This window comes from Ictalurus punctatus, chromosome 4 (genome assembly GCF_001660625.3).
Source record: "Ictalurus punctatus breed USDA103 chromosome 4, Coco_2.0, whole genome shotgun sequence".
In the NCBI taxonomy this organism is placed as follows: domain Eukaryota; kingdom Metazoa; phylum Chordata; class Actinopteri; order Siluriformes; family Ictaluridae; genus Ictalurus; species Ictalurus punctatus.
In genome coordinates, this window is record NC_071284.1 from 15,025,908 (window position 1) to 15,045,000 (window position 19,093).

The 19,093-nt window shown below is 37.3% G+C and overlaps 1 protein-coding gene across 1 annotated transcript in view; it reads left to right on the forward strand.

The window, feature by feature from the left end:
* The first annotated feature begins 14,341 nt into the window (after positions 1-14,341).
* The window catches only part of ripor1 (RHO family interacting cell polarization regulator 1), a 92,934-nt gene continuing 88,182 nt past the window's right edge, over positions 14,342-19,093 (forward strand). Inside the window, exon 1 of the mRNA XM_053678001.1 lies at positions 14,342-14,496. The gene's annotated coding sequence lies outside the window, so the exon portion shown is untranslated. The remainder of the gene's footprint in view (positions 14,497-19,093) is intronic.

The following is a 19,093-nucleotide window of genomic DNA, read 5'->3' on the forward strand; positions in this document are numbered from 1 at the left end:
CTGGGGGGAAAAGTGACGAGTGTTCAATCAGAAGCACGCTGCGGAACAAATGTGACATTTTAAAGAAAGGGAGGATCCTTATCGCTGTGCCAAGGCTGCTGCTGCTAAATCTATTCCCATTCTCATAGATTATAAAGGGAAACATATTTACAGCTCAAGAACACCGGTGAGATGTTTTAACCATGGTACACTCATAAGCCTAGGCGCTAATAGGCTTTTTATTGGCCTGCTGCAGGTGTCGAGATACACTCACTTTATTAGGAACACCTGTGCACCTGCACGTTCATGCAGTTATCTAATCAGCCAATCATGTGGCAGCAGTGCAATGCAAAACAATCAAGCAGATACAGGTCAAGAGCTTCGGGTAATGTTCAAATCAGACATCCGAATGAACGGAAAGTGTCATCTCACTGACTTTTACCGTGGCATGGTTGTTGGTACCAGAAGGGATGATTTCAGTATTTTACAAATTTGTCTTTGTTGATGAGAGAGATCAGAGGAGAATGGCTAGACTGGTTTGAGTTGACAGGAAGTCTAATGTAATTCAAATGAGCACTCTTTACAACTGTGGTGAGCTGAAAAGCATCTCGGAATATACAGAACATAGCGTTGAGGTAGACGGGCTATAGCAGCAGAAGACCACATCAGGTTCCTTGGAGGCTATCATAGAGACAGTTGAAGACTAGAAAAAGACCAGGTGAAATTTTTTTTTTCTTCTTCTAATCTTCAACTGTCTGGTTTCAAAGACCTTATAGGCAGTTAAAGAGGTAATGTAGTTTTAACACCATCAATCATTCATTCGTTTCTTTATCTTGTGTAACCAGTGGTCATAGTGGATCCAGAGCCTATCCCAGAAGCACTCGGTGTGAGGCAAGAATACACGTTTAGAGAGGTTTGTACCCGATCCCACCAATCCATCTAATAGCTTGCTTTTGTGAGGCAACCTACATGGACACAGAGAGAACATGCACAGAAGCTCCACTCAGACAATAACCTGAGCTCCGGATTGAACCGGAGACCTTGCGCTATATGTTGTTCCTGCATATTTACTTTTATTAACATTTACATATTTGTATTCAAGGAGGCACGGTGGTTCAGTGGTTAGCACGTTTACCTTGCACCTCTGGGGTTGGGGGTTTGAATAGCACCTCCACCCTGTCTGTGCAAAGCTTACAAGTTCTCCCCGTGCTTTGGGGGTTTCCTACCCCAGTCCAAAGATATGCATTGGCATTTCCAATTTGTTTATTATTATTATTATTATTATTATTATTATTATTATTATTATTAATTATTTTTTAATTTTTATTTTTTTAAAAAAAATTTTGTGTGTGAGAGAGAGACAGAGAGAATGCGTATGTGATTGTAGCCTGCGATGGATTGCCAGGGTCCAGGCTCTCCCACAATCCTGTATAGGATAAGCAGGATTGGAAGATGGCTATACATATTCAATATTTACATATTTCTGAATATCAAAGCAATTTTGTGAAGCAGTCACAGATGTGTCAGCTGACTATGTCTGTGTTCACTTTTGTCACACACAGAAAAAGCCTTGAAGGGTTCTTGAAATAGTTTAGGCTTCTTGGCCTACTTTATGAGGGTCTTGGAACACTCTCTGAAAGGGAAACACTCTCTTTTTAGGGTTTTAAATAGAATCTTCCCCTAGAGGACTGAGCAAAAAACACTTAAAGGTTCTAGGTTTAACATTGTGTACGATGACTTTCATGGCAAATGTGTTACTTAAGGATACAATTTTTACTCTTCGTTATTGTACTACTATGTATCAAGATTACCGTCTGTCGTCACTCTGTACTCTGTGCTTGGTCTAGCCCTTGGGTTCAGTTGTGGCTCTTTCTGTTTTTCCTACTACAGTCTTACACCTGCTTCTAGTTAATGTTTGAAAGCTGAGCTCTGCAATACACAACTCCTTTAACAGCTAAGTGTTTGGATTGTAAGATTGCTTGTAAGTTGCCCTTAATCAAGTGGTATTAACATAATTGGAAAGTGTGATGACTATCCATAAATAACCAGTGAATGTCTCTACTCATTGTCTATAACAGAGCAAGAACAATTCAATCCACCCAAAATAAACCCTCAAAGTGATTCACAATTCTACTTGATGGATCGTAATAACGATCTATCACCTGTGGTATTTACCCAATTATATTACCCGTGTTATTGTATTATGACAGTTCTGGAGGCAGCCCATAAAATAGTAGAGGGGAATCGCTGCTAAGATAGGCAAGTGTATGTGATGATTCATGAATAGTCACCTGTACATGTTTTGTCGCTGCGATCACCTCATGATCGTCTACTCTGACTCATCTCTTTCAGAGATTTTAAAAATAGTTTCATCTCTTTGTCATTTAGCACGCAACACCTGTTTATTCATCAGGAAGATGCCTGTCACCTGGTCATGCGTGTATGCTAATTACTTTACTAATCATCACTCTTATTCATGAAGTATTCATCCTGTCATACCAGATATTTCTCAGCAACCCTGTTGAGATGTGTTAATTAGAAGATTATACTTCATGAGTCCTCTTGGTTGAGCATTAATCTCAATGAGTCATAGCAGTAGCAGCATAGAAGCTGCTACTACTACTAATACTGTTTGACATGACTTATATGTACAATAGCTATATTTAGGCTCCATGCACTTTCATATTAAACTTTTACTCAAGATGACAGGTTTTCTTTGTCTGAGATGTAGCCCAAGTTGTTTAACCATTTGATTAAATGGTCAGCACTTATATAGCGTTTTTCTTTTTTAAACCTTAGTGGTTCTACAAAGCGCTTTACACTGGTTCTCATTCTCTCTCTCTCACTCACACACATACACCAATGGTAGCAGAGCTGCCATGCAAGGCCATCAGGAGCAACTTGGGGTTCATGGTCTTGCCGAAGGGCACTTTGGCATGTGGAGTCATGTGGGCCGGGAATCGAACCAACAACCTGCGCTACCACCTGAGCCATCCAGTTAAACTTGGATTATTTCAAAATTTAATAGAAATGCCATGCTTTTAATAAGATATCATGCCATCTTTATTTCTTTTAAAAATTCATTCTTAAAGATAATTTTGGGTTGACACCACTACACACATCTGTGCACATACATACACACACCCTAGGGCCTTATCTTAGTACCGCTGAGCTTTTAGAGCTTAAATATTTCCATACACATGGTTATAACTGACAGATAAAAGGCTTTGTCATGCTGAATCAATGTTTGTCTCTAAGAGAGACATACGTACATTTTCCAGCTGTAGAGGTGACGGATGCTTAAGAATGTGAGCAATTTGAAAAAGGCCTGTTTGGCACTGCAACAGATAAGATATGCAGCACTCCTACACCTGCCCCTCCCTTCTCAAGCACACGTTCACTGAGAAGAAAATGGTTATGAAACGTAACTTGTACTAAATCAGCACCACCGAAAAGCATGTAGAAACCTCGTTAAAACCTTTCCATGAAATCATCCACAAGAGTAAATCACTCCGTAATCAAATGACAGTTGACTTGGTGGTTGTATCTGAAGACCTTTTTTTAAATAAAAGAATAAAAAATGGAAATATAAATATTTGTCCCTGTGATTGTATCATGTGTTCTTTATCAAGTTTTGTTTCTTTTTTGTTTTTCAATGTACGTAGGACTGTGTCTTAAAATTCTTCATGTAGCCTTTTAAGTTTTTTTTCCTTCTTTTCTCACCTGGTTATAAACGATTTTCCTGATTACAGTGTTGTCATTTGCATGCTGTCAAGTCCAAGTACGCATGAGACACAAAGCAGTTAGATTTCTGAACAGGTTCTCTTTAACCACATTTGGAATTTGTCATTTTTGACATCTGTTGAATTTTGATATTAATAATTCCACATACTTCTGTACAGTAGCACCTCTGTATATATTGCTGAGCCAGGATGTGAGTACTAATAGTAGTGGGGGTGGTTCTATCTTGTGATGCACAATATAATCATCACACACTTTATACAAAGGTAGACTCTGTTATTTTGCAACTTGCTGAAGAAAACCTAGAAACCTTTTAAGACCTTAGAATTAATAAGGTTCTAGCTGCATCCTAAAGGAGTTGTTAGATGTTATTTAGACACCACTGAATATATGTGACCTGTTTTTAGACATATAGACAATATAATGTTTAAAAAAAAAAGTATCTGCTGTGACATTATTGACCAAAGCTTTATGTCTCTATTTTAGATTTTATTTCTAACAGCTCATTCACAGGGACTTGACGCTCACATACTCTAAGGCTAGTAATGAATAGATTTATCTCACATTTATGGAAGGAGTCACTGGTATCATTGTTTTTTAAAGGTCAGTAGGTTTTCTTTACATTTTGCACTTTCTCATGATGACAAGCTTGGATTATTGTCTTATTAACAGTGACTGAGAGAATATATTTTATTTATATATATATATATATATATATATATATATATATATATATATATATATATATATATATATATGAGGACTGGTGAGGGAACAACTGTTATTAGAAATTAGAACGTAACAGGAATTCTTCCATGACAGTTAAAGTAACTATAATAAATCATGACACATCATTCATTATACAATTAATAATTGTTATATAATTGTTGGCAAAGTTGTTGTGGTATATCACTTCAGGACATGCTGTTATTGGAGTTGTCACATCACACTGTGCTGGGGTTGATTTATTTCCTATAACAGCATGCCCCCCATATGTTTTATTCTTTGCATACTGTAATAGATGCTATCAGTTGATCAGAGCATTGAATTGCAGCATTGAATAAAATCAATCTTTCTTTTGAATAAAGAATAGGCACTTTTATTGTCAGTCACATAGCTCAGATGAAACAAATAATGGATTCAAGCAGGGAACTGTGTGTTCGGTTCTAACAGTGACGAGACTTTCTACTGACAGATCAGTCAACGGATAAGCAAACTAAGCCATCACAAACAACCAGACAGCACTACAGTCAAGTCCAAATGAACTTTTTCTGGTAACCAGCTGTCTTTTGAAAATTCAGGTCTTCTAGAAATAAAAAACAATAATCTTAAATGTCTTTGCACCATCAGATGGTTGTAACTTTAAAAAGTTGCTTAAGTGAGGCTGTCCCAAACATCTTGAATGCACATGTTGGCAGAATTTCACTGAAGGCTTTAGCAGATGCCTTCAACCCAATCAATCTTTACATAAGAGGAGTAAAAAGGGTTACATAAACCACAATCCCCAGATCTGTGCTAGATGTAGGAAATAGTATTTTTGAGTAAGTTACATTAGTGTTTCTTGAGAAACGGTGGAACACCTGCTGCAATGTTTCAACGACTTTTTTGGAATAAGGAGAGCCGTTGCTGTAAAACAGGCACTAAAGTAAACCATTGAAGTGAAGTGTGGGGGTTTTAATAGAAACCTGCGCAGGTTGTGAGGGATGTGATGTGGAATGTTGTACAGGATTCCTCAGCTGGGCTGTGTGTGTGTGTGTGTGTGTGTGTGTGTGTGTGTGTGAGTGAGTAATGCAGTCAGAGCGGTCGGTGCATCCTAGGGCGCCACATTCTCTCAGCTCTCCCACATCTCCTCAGCATGTTACCAGACTCGACCCGCCGGCTCATCGGCCAGTCATCTGCCTACCGAACATTCCTCAGGCTTAAAGAAAACACCCAGAAAAAAAGAATAATAAGGAGGGTATAATTGGCCTTCATGAGGCTGCTTCCCTTCTTCTGCTTTCCTGAACTTACAAAAGTGGTCAGATGATTCTGAGTCACAAAAAGACACAAAGCACTGAAATCCCAGAAAAGCTATGGTCACAATCTGTGACGGGACATGTCTAATTATGCATGATGACAATTTCAGTGGAGATGTGTTTTAACACAATCATGTATGGCCTTACTGATCATCTCAGGAGTAAGACACTGAAATAATGGGAGAGCTGCCGTTGGTTTTATGCTGGGAAGCACTTCCCCATGATGTTCAGCTGTTCCTCTCCATTATTTAAAAACTAGCTTGATACAATATGATTAAAGTCATTATGATGATCTTCACTTCTCATTTACGTTTATTTATCCTTCATACTACATTTACGTGTGTTATGTCCTTTTTTTATGTTGTTAAAGTTATTTAAGTTTTCCACTGTTTATCCAGTTATCTTTCTTAAGCACAGGCTGTACTGTATGGAGGTTACAGCTGTAAGTTATAAGTAATTCATTTTACTACTTAAAAGCATCTTAGTTATGAAAATATATTCATTATGACTTAAATCAGTTGGAGGAATGGTGCTGGATTCCAGTGATGAGTAATAACTGAGCTGCTGAGTTTCTGTGTCACCTGTGACAAGGTGAAACTTTGGCTAGATTAGAGGCCAGTGAGTACACTGCAGAATAACCCAAACCTACTGAGGACCTGAACTCACCAAGAAGTGTCTGTGAGAAAGAAATCAGTGACAAGATATGAAACCAGATCAGCTGCTTCCACATTCATAGCATTATCATGAGTAAAATATAAATGCACAAATCATTTTACAAATGATAAATAATGTGCTTGCATGAATCAAACTCCTCATAATGAAGACGCAGAGCTACGATCAGTTGGCTTTTGTTCTAGTGAATTTGATTACATATGAACTCAGGAGAGATACTGGAGATACTCGGGGATCTTCTGAAATCCGAGAGCCTGGATCAGTACACGATACGGCCTGTCTCTGGTTTCCATAGTTACTTATCTAAAACAGCTACACTTTGTTCTGATGTTGAGTGTGTGTGTGTGTGTGTGTGTACCTGTACTGATGGTGTTATTTTACAAATTAAATATAGTAAGATATATTACTATGTTAAAGGAATTCATATTTGAGATCCATTATGCTAGTTCTCTCTCTCTCTCTCTCTCTCTCTCTCTCTCTCTCTCTCTCTCTCTCTCTCTCTCTCTCTCTCTCTCCCCCCTCTTTCTCTCCCCATCTCCCTCTCCCCCTCAGCTGACTTTTAACCCACGTCTGCCATCTAGTGCACAAAAAGTTTCAACAATTCATTCAGCCTTCCCAATAATATGAAGAGTTCTATGCAGTGTCTTAGAAACACTAAACCTGTAATCTCAAGTTTGTCTTTGATATTTTTGTGTTTATTGCATCAGTGTGTCAGTAGATAATGGCACAATTTAAAAATTAAAAACAAAAATAAAATGTACCATATTGTGCAAAATTCTTAAGTATATGTAAAGAAAACCTGCGAAGCAAAGGTGCTTTCAAAAAAAAAAAAAAGAACAGAGAGGTTTTTGTGTCAAATAAATCACTATAAATAACAGTAAACAGTGTAAAAAAAAAAAAGTAATCAATTCAATATTTGATGTGATCACGTTTTGCATTTAAAACTATACTTCTTTGTACATTCCCTTAGGTCAAGTAATTTTATAAGGGAACTGGCTGATGTTGGAGAATCTGGTACAGTTGTTCTGCAGACTTTGTCCATCTCATTTTCTTCTTCTTTTCAGATAATCCCAGACAGTCTTCATTTATGTTTTTAAAAGTGATATATTAGGATGCCTTGGCATGAGCATGGCCACGTCAGAACCCCAGAATTATTGTCCGTGTGGAGCTTCACGTGGGTTTCCTCTGGATTCTCCGGTTTCCTTCCACCTCCCAGAAACATGCCAGTGGGTGGATTGGCTATGCTAAATTGCCCCTAGGTTTGAATCCCTAGGTGTGAGCGTGTGTGCTTGGTGCTTTGCGATGAACTGCCATCCCCTCCAGGGTGTGTTCCCACCGTGCATCCACTGTTCCTAGGATAGACTCTGGATCCACCACTACCAGGACCAGGATAAAACAGTTACTGAAGAAGAATGAATGATGAGCTCACCTATTACTTAATATTCTCCTTTCTTTAATGACATGAAAAATTAAAAAACCCAATCAAATAACCAAACCCAAAATCAAATAGTATTTCAGAACTGATACAAAAGCAAGATGAGCTTTTGTAAAAAAAAAATAAATAAATAAATAAAAAAAGCAGAAACGTTTAGTTCAGCAGAAATGTACAGCAGAAATGTTCAATAAAAATGAAACTGGAAAAAGCAATATGAAATTATATAAAAACACACAACAGTGTGCCAAAATTTGCTAAACTTTTAAAGGCAAGGAGTGATCTTATTTATTTATTTATTTATTTATTTATTTATTTATCTATCTATCCATCCTTTACTTAACCAAGAAGATCCCATTAAGATATCACAATCTCTTCTTCCAGGGAGACCTAAGTCAAGACGGCAGCACAAAGTTTCACACAAATAATCACAGAAAACAATACACTTAGAAAACAATTAATAAGATTAAAATCAAGAAAATAACAATAAAATATTGTTTTGATTTAGTTATTTACTTTGTACTGCACTTTCTATTTAAAAAAAATACTTGCAGAACCTGCTTTAGTATATTACAAAAATATATTACATTACAAACAGTAGTTTAAGGCTACTGTACCCGAGTTGCTTTATGAACATTGTCTGAGAACCTTGACGAGATCCTCAATAGGCATGAACTTCAACAGGCTTCAAAAGGCCTGATCCTCGATAAATGTTAATAGATGCAGTTGTGTACTAACATACAGCATAAAAAACTGTGCTCACAGATTTGTGACTGCACCAGATGCTCTGCACCACTCTATATCTCCACAGAATTGGAGTAACACCAACAACCCTGAGAACACAAGATAAAACTGCGTTTTAACTGTGCGTGGAAGTAATCTGGAGTTTTTCCCCCATTGCAGTTACTACTGTATCTTCCAGAAGAAGGCCGGCCTAGAATATATGGTTGTGGCTACCTTCATTTAACGTATTAAGATATCACCATGCCTGTGGGTTACAGATGGTAATGTGGATACAACAGGTACTTCTGTCCAATTCAAAACTGATTAGACACAAAGTAAAACCTTTTTTTGCGTTACTCTTGCATCGTATTACCTGTCAGAGAAAAAGAGCAGGAGATTGGGTTTTATTTAAGAATTAAATGCTGACATTGGTTAGAAGTGAATATAATTGCTTGTTGCACTGCATTTCATTTCCCTAAGGGCTTTCTACTTGTGCCACAGAGAAATTAATTTTGCAGACCACTTAAGGCTAGCATTTAGCAGGATATCTGATTAAGAGTGGTAACCAGCACTCAATAAACAAAATACTCTGTGAGTGGTTTAGACTCTAAGCGTGGCACAGATTTAACAGCCTTACCAGACTCAACACAACTCAAAAGTGCTGTTAATTCAGTCAGGCATGTTAAGATTACAGAAAGTTGTAAAACATCTTTGTCGAGTGGGAACCTCCCAAGCAGTACTATCCAATCTTGTCCACAATGGGGCCGGTGCGGCTGCAGACTTTCGTTCCAACAAATCAGGAACCACACATGACAAATGATTAGGCCAAGATCAACCGATTAAACAGGTGGAATCAGGTATGGCTCCTGATTGTTTGGTATGAAGACCTGTAGTCATATTAGCCTACTTTGTGAATAAGACTAACCAACACTGCTCTAGAGCAGTGGTGTCCAATCTTATCTGCAAAGGGTTGGTGTGGGTGGAGGTTTTCATTCCAACCAAGCAGAAGTCACATGGATTCTATTGAAAGCCAAGATCAAGTGATTAAACAAGTGGAATCAGTTGTTCAAAAAGATTCATCTGGATTTGAAAATCCCATGTTTTACGATCCACGATTAAATTATCCATCTTACTTTTGTGTTGTTTTTCAAAGCAACATTGGATTGGATCACCCTGATCCAGATACAAACTTTTCAAGATGACCAAATCCGGATTACTAGTGCTCTAAATCGGACTACGTATCACAGTGTAGGCTATTAGCTCTGTAAAGAACAGCAGGTAGATTAGCCAGCATGGGGTCACTTTAAGTGTTTTTATTTGGAGAGACAGAAAACAGCACAATAAAACCATACAAACATCCCCTTCCTTTTTCAGTTTCTTTTAACCAGTCCCACCCCTCATCTGACCCACAACAAATAAATACAAACAAACAAATATACATTATTCATGAACACACTAAAATGAATCCGTGAAATGTCTCAATGTCCAGTTTAAAAAATGAGTATGTTCAGAGTTGTTCATGTGTGGAGAGCAATAAGGGATGCAGCTGTTAGAAACTACTTTTGATTGGTTCATCGCTGATGATTGTGTCATTGTAATTAATATACAGTGACAAATGACAGTTAAAATGAAATATATTATTTTAGTTTGATATTGACAGCTGATGAGGGATTATTTATGGGGACAAAATCTTCTTTTCCTTTACTGTATGGAAATTCTTAATTAGTAGCTTAATGTATACTTTATCCACTTTATCACTGTAATGGTTAAACAAATCAAGTGTAAAATATAAATACATGTATATACTACATGATACCAATGTTGTATTATTTGACCAGTTAAATTTTTTATTACATTTTGTTCCTGAAATCCAAAAAATAGATTTGCTCTTTGAGGACCAATAAATTTTTATATATATATATATATATATATATATATATATATATATATATATATATATATATATATATATATATAATCTTTCATCTTTCTATCTTCTTTCTTTCTATCGATCAATCTTTCTTTCTTTCTATCTATCTACCTACCTACCTACCTATCTATCTATCTATCCTCCCTGAATCCACACTTCTGCTGGGATCAGGATAATCCTGATTTTTTTTTTTTGATAACAGGTAAACAAATCCTACTGAAATGTTTTGAACAGCACATACTGGAGATTTGATCCTGATCAAAAGCAAGACTGGATTACATGATCTAATCTGAATTCAGAATCCTTTTTTTCTTTCAAACAATCCATTTTCACGATTCGATCCAATCCAATAGTCGGAATCCGATCAGATTACATCTGAACAAGTGGGCCCAGGTGTGGCTCCTGCTTGATTGGAATGAAAACCTCCACCCACATTGCAAGCCAGGTGAACATCTCCCAGGATGGAAAAACGGCCACATGCTAACTGAAGGAAGGATCTACAATGTTGGACACAGGACAGAAGGAAATTGGGCTAATGTGTTGGGACCCCTGTATATTGGAAGTCCCGTTTGACAATCCCACATTTCAACACCAGAGGTCACCACCCCAGAACAATGGTACTAACTAACTTCCTTATTATCCACTGAGTGTCCTCACATTGTATATAGCTATGCATATGGTCACCAAGTGTGAATGAGGTTCATTCATTCAGTAACTGCTGGCTAGTAACAGGGCCATCAGTTTTAGTATAACACTCAATATTAATAGTGCACTACAGATCAACTAGTTCCCCATTGACAATAAACTACTTGTACTAAAAGTACACAAAGTACACATTTGAGATGCCTTTCCCTTTCCTCCTCTGCTGTAAGATTTCCATTACACCTGCACAAGTCCAGTCCTCGGTGATAAATCTTAAGTGAACCCTGATCCACTCATCTGGTACTTGTAGTTAGGCTTATAGCAAAGCTGTCATTTTGCATCCTCCCTTATCACTGCTAGCCAATCAAATGTCACGCCGTCTTGTTCTCGGGTTCCTTCTACATGCACCTCAACTGAGTCATAAGCACATTAGACTAACTGAAGAGCTTCCTCTGTTTACCAAGCTGTAGTGTCTCACCCAAACAGCACAAAGTAAACCTACAAGTGTATTCTGATGGGGCGGGGCCCGCGGCTGTAGATAAGCTAAGGTGAATCATATCCAAAGCAATCCCCCAAAGTCATTTCCCAACTCCCTTTCACCCTTTCATACAGGTTTTCCTGTTAATGTTCTGCCAATTCACTGGGACAGGGTCATGCGTTAATGTGAGCCAGAGTTGAAAAGTTGATTTGGCAATTTTTCCGGGACAAGACCTAGTAAACCTGCTTGTAATGTGATTACATTTTAGGATGCGTTTGTCCGGCGATTTGCTTCAGGGTAGAAATTTTTAAATGCAACCCAAACAAAAGCTAGTGAATCAGCAAAAACACTTCACTTCAGCTTCCAGAAAAAGGCTAGCAATTGATTTTGAAACATTGAGAAACATTACTATTCAGGACTATGTGTCAAATTTACCAAGACAATTAAAGACCACAGGATTATGAAATGACAAGTTTGATAACACAGTTGAACAGTGTCATGATTATCCAGAGTTCATTCTGACACAAATTAGAGAGGGAATACAAGTAAGAATGAAAGGGAAAGTGTTTGAAGGGAAGGAAGATGGAATGAGAGAGGAAGGATATATATAAAAAAAAAAATAAAAAAAAAGTGAAAAGGTTGGCCCTTGGATGTATCCCCCCCCCCCCCCCCCCATTTCCTCTTGTACTGTCTGTAATGTCTAACAGCATGTTGTGGGAGAACAGTAATACAATTTCATAATGGATAATAAAGCTAGTAAGAGCACATGTTCTAACTGTCTTGACCACAGTTGTAGATAAAAAAAAAAGAAGAATGGACCTAAACAAGTCATCCTTTTTTTTCCAGGAAGATGTTTCCCCTGCAATTTTCTCTCTTATATCTTAGAAATAAATAAGTATATTGCTTATTTCACTTTAAAGATACCTGTATGCAAGACTTGCCTTTACTGTATTGATTCATCAATTCACTGCATCACATCAGCTTCACAGTAGGTGCACACTCTACATCACATCATACAGGATGGTATTTGTGGTAATGGACATTATGAATCACTTATTCTATTTTTAACCATACTGTTCAATCGAATTCAGCCCTGCATAGTTTATTTGATTTATTTTAATGCGCATGTGGGATTAAACCCTGGTCCTGCAATGCATTATTTTGATTTTCAGTATCATGAAATGATATACAAATGCATTTGTATATCATCATATACAATATAATATATATATATATATATATATATATATATATATATATATATATATATATACATATATATATATATATATATATATATAAAATCATCTTATCTTTGCACTTGATCGTGTCCTAATTCACAAACCCGTACTCGTTATTTTTTGGTTAATGTCTTTGTTTGCTTAGATTAAGTGTTATCTGTTTTCATATGATTTTGATGGGTGTCAGTCTGTTGTTTGGTGTTTATTTGTATTCAACATTCTGATGAAGTGTGGTGGATTTTTTGCCCTCATTTAGCCTGTTTTGTTGATAACCGAGTCCATGTTTGTTCTGTGCTAATAAAAGAGCAAGTGCATTGTTTTTACACTGCTTCCTGGTCAAGCTTTTTCCTTTCCGACCACACAATACACATGACATTTAGCTGGTCTCTCAGGTTGGTTAAACCAGGATCATGTGAGGACCAGCAAAGCTTTTGCTCGCTTATTTATTTATTTATTTATTTATTTATTTATTTATTTATTTATTTATTAAATCAGGGAAGTTGCATTTGTATAACAGCCTATTTGTAGACTATAGAGGTACACACCACCATGTGTGGATATATTATATATATTTAATTACTAATACATAATATATAATCATCTTTTCTTTGATATTCAGTGTTTAAGGAGCACACACAAACAATGGTAAAAAAAAAAAAGCAACTATACCAATAAATTACTCAAGAGTTAACGAGTACAAAAATGTCAGTAAGAGTTCAAAAGTTCTTTTTTTGATCTGTAAAACTGTAAGAAGTGTTTAATTACTGAAGGTGCTAACCACTAGGCCTACAGCCTATGTGTTCATGTTGATATTGAATCATACAATAGATTTACATGCATCCAGGGTCAAAAAACGCTTTAATGTGCTGATCATTTAAATTGTAGCATTACCTTTTCTCCCCAGTGTCACAAACGACTCGTTAAATGATCGGTTGTAAAGGATTCATTCTAAACTGCTCCTTTCAGAAAGCATACTCTGCTCTGATTGGTCAGATGTCCCAGTCTGTTGTGATTGGTCTACCGCTGTCAGCGAGCAGCCGATGAAGACCAGAGGCGGGTTTTTTTTGTTACAAACCTATGTAGGTTTGTACAGGAAGTACGTCTAGAACTACTAAAGACTCGTTTCAGCTGTTCAGAATCGGTTTCTTCTTTTGGGAGTCAATAACTCCTGAGCTTTGTATTTGAAACTTTGCACATGTTTTTACATTCACAAACAGTTATATAATACACTACATGAAAAGTAATATTTGAAAAAGCATAATAGGTGTACTTTAACAAACCATAACGCACTCTGCTCTCTTTCTTTAACCACAGACAGACATGAGGTTTTGTCAGTGTCCGGACATTCAGACCCACAGAAAATTTCATTAGTGCACAGTGTTGATGTTTCATTATGAGGAACCTCCCACCTCTGCTGTACACACGGGGGAGAGAAAAGAGAAGTGGAGAGGAGTGAAGAGGCGGAACAGCACGCGCACACACACACGCGCACACACACACACACACACACACTTATTTCAGGCGTGACAGCACTCTTCAGCTTTCCGCTGACATTTCTGTCGCTTACTTACTAATGACCTTTGAACCTATTTTCAGACCGTTAGCAACGACTTTTGGGGAGGACCACGTTCATTAGTAAGAAGGTAGGATTTATTTACTTTTATTTAAAAGCACGTGTTCTTCTGTTCAAGGACAAATGTGTACATATATATATATATATATATTTTTAATCAAACTAAAATATCCCCACTTGCTGTTGTTGCTTCCCTCGTTAAGAATACCCAGTGGTTGTAATGTAAGTTGGTGAAACCCCGCACACTGCAGCATAGTATAGTTTGCAGAGTTCCTGCTGGAGCTGGGAGGGAGGATCCTGAGCCAGTCTGGGATCTTCCCATCAGATGAAGGATGATACTGGCTCATATCCAGTAGCTTATACACTCTCTCTCTCTTCATCCTAGCACTCTGACAAGGTGTGAGATTACAGACTCTACACTGTAAAATCCCCAGTACAGAATGAACAGCTACAGGGTCGTGTTAACACGTCACTGTAACAATATTGTCTAAATGACAGCAGATGAATCTAGCTGTGGGGATATATTAACGTGTACGGTCTTCAATTAGTTATGAATGACAAATAGTCTCATACAATGATAAATGAGTAAACTCTTACAGTGTGTAATTACCACATATACAGAGTGTCCCAAAAGTCTCCATGTATAGGGGACTATGTTTACCAGCACCACGTTGGTTGTACCTTCATCAGTGGACGTTCGTGGACGTCCACGTCTCCGTTGGTCCGCAACACTTCCAGTTTTTTTGAATGTGTTGATAAGTTTGGAGTCAGTGTCGTGGGTGATGTGCTTGCCATGCTTCCTATTCAAGTCCATCACGGCCTTGCGACAGCTTCCAGATCCAGAATGATTTCAGTACACGCTTCTTTTGTCAAAGGCTATCTGAAAAAAAAACAAACAAAAAGATATATATTATAAACTAAGTACGAACATTTTTGGAAGACATTTCTCTAAAAAGTGTTCATTTCTCTTGTAGTGTTGAATTAATACTCGCAACACTGATCCAGTAACAGTGCTGATACTGGCCTAAAACACAGGAATGGTATTGGATCAAAATTTCAATCCAATATATTTGATTTTAAATTCTATTATTTTATATGATCATATTTTATGCTGCGAGTGTGTGATATGTTAACTGACATGACAGATCTTGCTATGTGGACATAGGACGCAATGTAAAGCCGCCATGCCTCTGATAATGTGACTAATTTTCCAAAAGACGTTGGCAGAGAGTTGGTTTGGTTACTGAGAGGATGTCAGTATCAGGAATCACCGATACCCAAAGATCTGTTATTAAAAAATATATATATATATTAAAAATGGGAAACATGGGATTAGTGCATATCTTAGCCTATAGTGTAATGCAAAATAAATCTTATGAATATCTTATTTAGATTAAGTCACAAATTAATGCCAGATCAGGGTTCTTGCTCATATTGTAAAGTTTTTTTTTGTTTTTTTTTAGATTACACTGTATAAAAAGGCCATGACATATTAAATGATGTACAGTTTCAAAAGTTTTCGACTTGTCCTTGCAGGGGAACCTGAACGTATTCATCAGATAATCATTTTATGAGAGTTCCTTAGTAAAGTAAAAGAGTTCCTTAGTAGAGAGTCAAAACCAGAACCATATAAGCATGTTGATTCACAAAGTCAGATGCAGAAAGGGCAGGAGATGATTAGGAGATGGCAAATGTAACTTTTGACATTATCAATGAAACATCTATTGCTGATAGCCTTGGTTATGCCACAGCAGGATATGTTATCTTTCTATTCATTTTATGGGGTGCTCCTGTATTTTCTGTGTGTTGGTGGGAAGAGTGTTATCTCCTAACCCTATCAGCTACATTATACTTAATGGTGCACTTCCATTAGTTATCCGGTATACAGTGAATTAGAGATAGTAAGATCCACTGTACAACATGATATTGAATTTTGAACACATTGATAATTTCAGTGCTAACATAGTGGGAGTTGAATACAGGCATGTCATAGGTTATGTTGTCTGACGTTTCAGGTCGAAGGTCAATGACCTCTGATAGCTCTCTGAATATTTAAAACAGTCAACACCATTTATAGCTCCCCCAGTCGAGCCTTTTGACCTTGAGGATAAGTGCTGGAGGATAAGTATATAAATGAAATCAGATGCTATATTCTGCAATGTAAAATGGTGCATCATAAAACTCCAGGGTGAGGTTTTCCACTTTTAATATTTCTTTCTGGATGACGATGATGTGTTTTGAAGGTCCCAGTTTTGGAATTCGGAAGGGTCCCACTTTGGAAGGTGTATAACCACTTTGGGACCAGGATGTCTGATTTTTGTTGTAACTGGCTCACTGGCTAAAACAGAAGAAAACCATGGCATGGATGATATTTGGCTAATGCATGCTGGGGACTGTAGGGAAAAAGCACTGCCAATCAGTGATGGGTCTTCTGGTTGTGCAGGTCAGGGTATGCACAGGTATATGAGCCTGGTAGCTGTGGGGGCCCAAACATAGATAGCAGCAACATTCCACAGGACAGTATACGCTTACCACAGTGCTGTTTTTCACCAAGAATGTGTTTTAAAAATAGTTAATCCCAATTAAGCCATTTCATTAATAGGTTAGGCCAGTTGTTTTGGTCATTTCACTGACTGTAAACTGTATGACTATGATTTAATGTGCTCTGCTAGTATCCTAATTATTCCCTTATTGTAGGAAATGAAACTAAAACTGGTGAACGAACATGTTGTAGAAACCCATTTTGCAGTATTTAAGTTATAGTATATACACGTTTTAGATTATTAAATAGTAATATTGATTGTAGAGGCTTTTGTACCACATGCATGTTTGTTGGCACACATCACATTTGTTGGATTAAGGGCACAGTCCAAAAGCTTTGCACTGCTGTTGGCCATATTTACATGCAAATATGAATCCATTTTGCTTGAAGATTCCAGATTAACCTAAAATTAGCAAGATCATATAATTAACTGTATAAGCAGAGAGGGGTGGCATTTGTTATCAACAAAACATAATAAAAATAAGTGTGTGAGTCCTGTCAAAGTGTAGCTAATGTTAGCTCAGCATGTAAAAATGTTAACTAGTTATCAAGCATCAGGCTTGTGTTTTTTGATTAGCCATTAATGTCAGTCATTTGAGAATACCAGCCAAACACAACCCAAATGTACATCTTCAGCAAGAAGAATTTCTGTCCTGTATAATTCTGCTACTGAATAATAGTTGGAAAACTTTTCAACTATCAATAAAGTCAAAATTCAAAAGTTTACATTATTATTCTTAACAGATTATTACACAGTTTATCCACCCTGCTTGACTGAATAGAAATGTCATTTGGATTGGCCTCTACTGGTTTACTGTTCACTATTTAGGTGTGTACTTGTATGTTTTTTGTATGTCAGTTGGAGTTATTAGTTGAATTATTAATGTGCTATTAAGGTGCACATATAAACATAGTTAAGAAGAAAAGCCGTTATTGTCTCATATGCTGAAATTATTTTCTTTGCATATCCTAGCTGCTCTTTGAGTCTCTCTACATTACTACTGGAACATTTAGAAACATCTAATGCATAAATAATGCAACATTGGTGAAGTCCATATTCAATATGCAGCGTTCAGAATAGAGATGCTACATGATGTCCTTTTAAAATGATTCTGTTCCAGTTCGCTCCTCCTGGAGGAAATGTAACTGTCATGCGTGTGGCTTTGGTATGTGTGTAGGTGTGTGTAGTACAAGTGCACCTCCCCCCAAACATAAGCTAAGGAGATAAGAGATGACCATGGGCTAAGAATGTGTAAAGTAAACACTACTGTGTGCACTCACGTGATGTTTTAGTGGTATGTATTCATTCAGTTATTTACATTCCCAGCAGTTCAGTCTGAATGCTCATGCAGGGTATGTGAAATAACACTGGTCAAGGGTGAGGAATTGGTTAAGAAATAATGTGAAGTCAGCTGTGATTGTTTTTAATAAGGTGTTGTTGGCTGTGCTTCATGAAACTACTGTGTATTCATTGATAAGAGCAGTAGGTTCTGTGAAAGAGAGCAGATGTAGGTCCTGTGCACTATTCAAACATACCAGATGGAAGTTGTTTAGCAAATGGCACTTGCCTTTTCCTGGGATATGTCATGGTCACCTTTCTTCCTGCATCCTTGGTATAACTGTATACAACATTTATGACACATTTGGCAGACACCCTTATCCAGAGTGACTTACATTTATCTCATTTATACAACTGGGCAGTTGTAGATTAAGGGCCTTGTTCAAGGGGCCAACAGTGACACAGCTTGGCAGTGCTGGGATTTGAAATCATGACCTTCTGATCAGTAGTGTCACATCTTAACCACTGAGCTACTACTGCTACTACTACCCCTTACTTACTACTCCTTACCTGTAGAAACCTATAAGCCCACAGCACCTTGGTCATAATATGAAGCACAGAACTGACCTCCATTTGTCCTCTCTGTGGTTAACTAAAGCCAATGATTTACCCTTTCTGTGATAGTAAAGAAGCTTAGACATCTCAATTTATATGCAACTGATTTCGCTCAGCTCAGTGACCCTGAAAACGTATTGTTTGTTTTCTGCTGTCCATCAGTTTGTCTTTCTCACACTTTCTTGTTTTTACTGGCCTGTTTATTTTCTCTTTCCCCTGCTGTCATTTTAT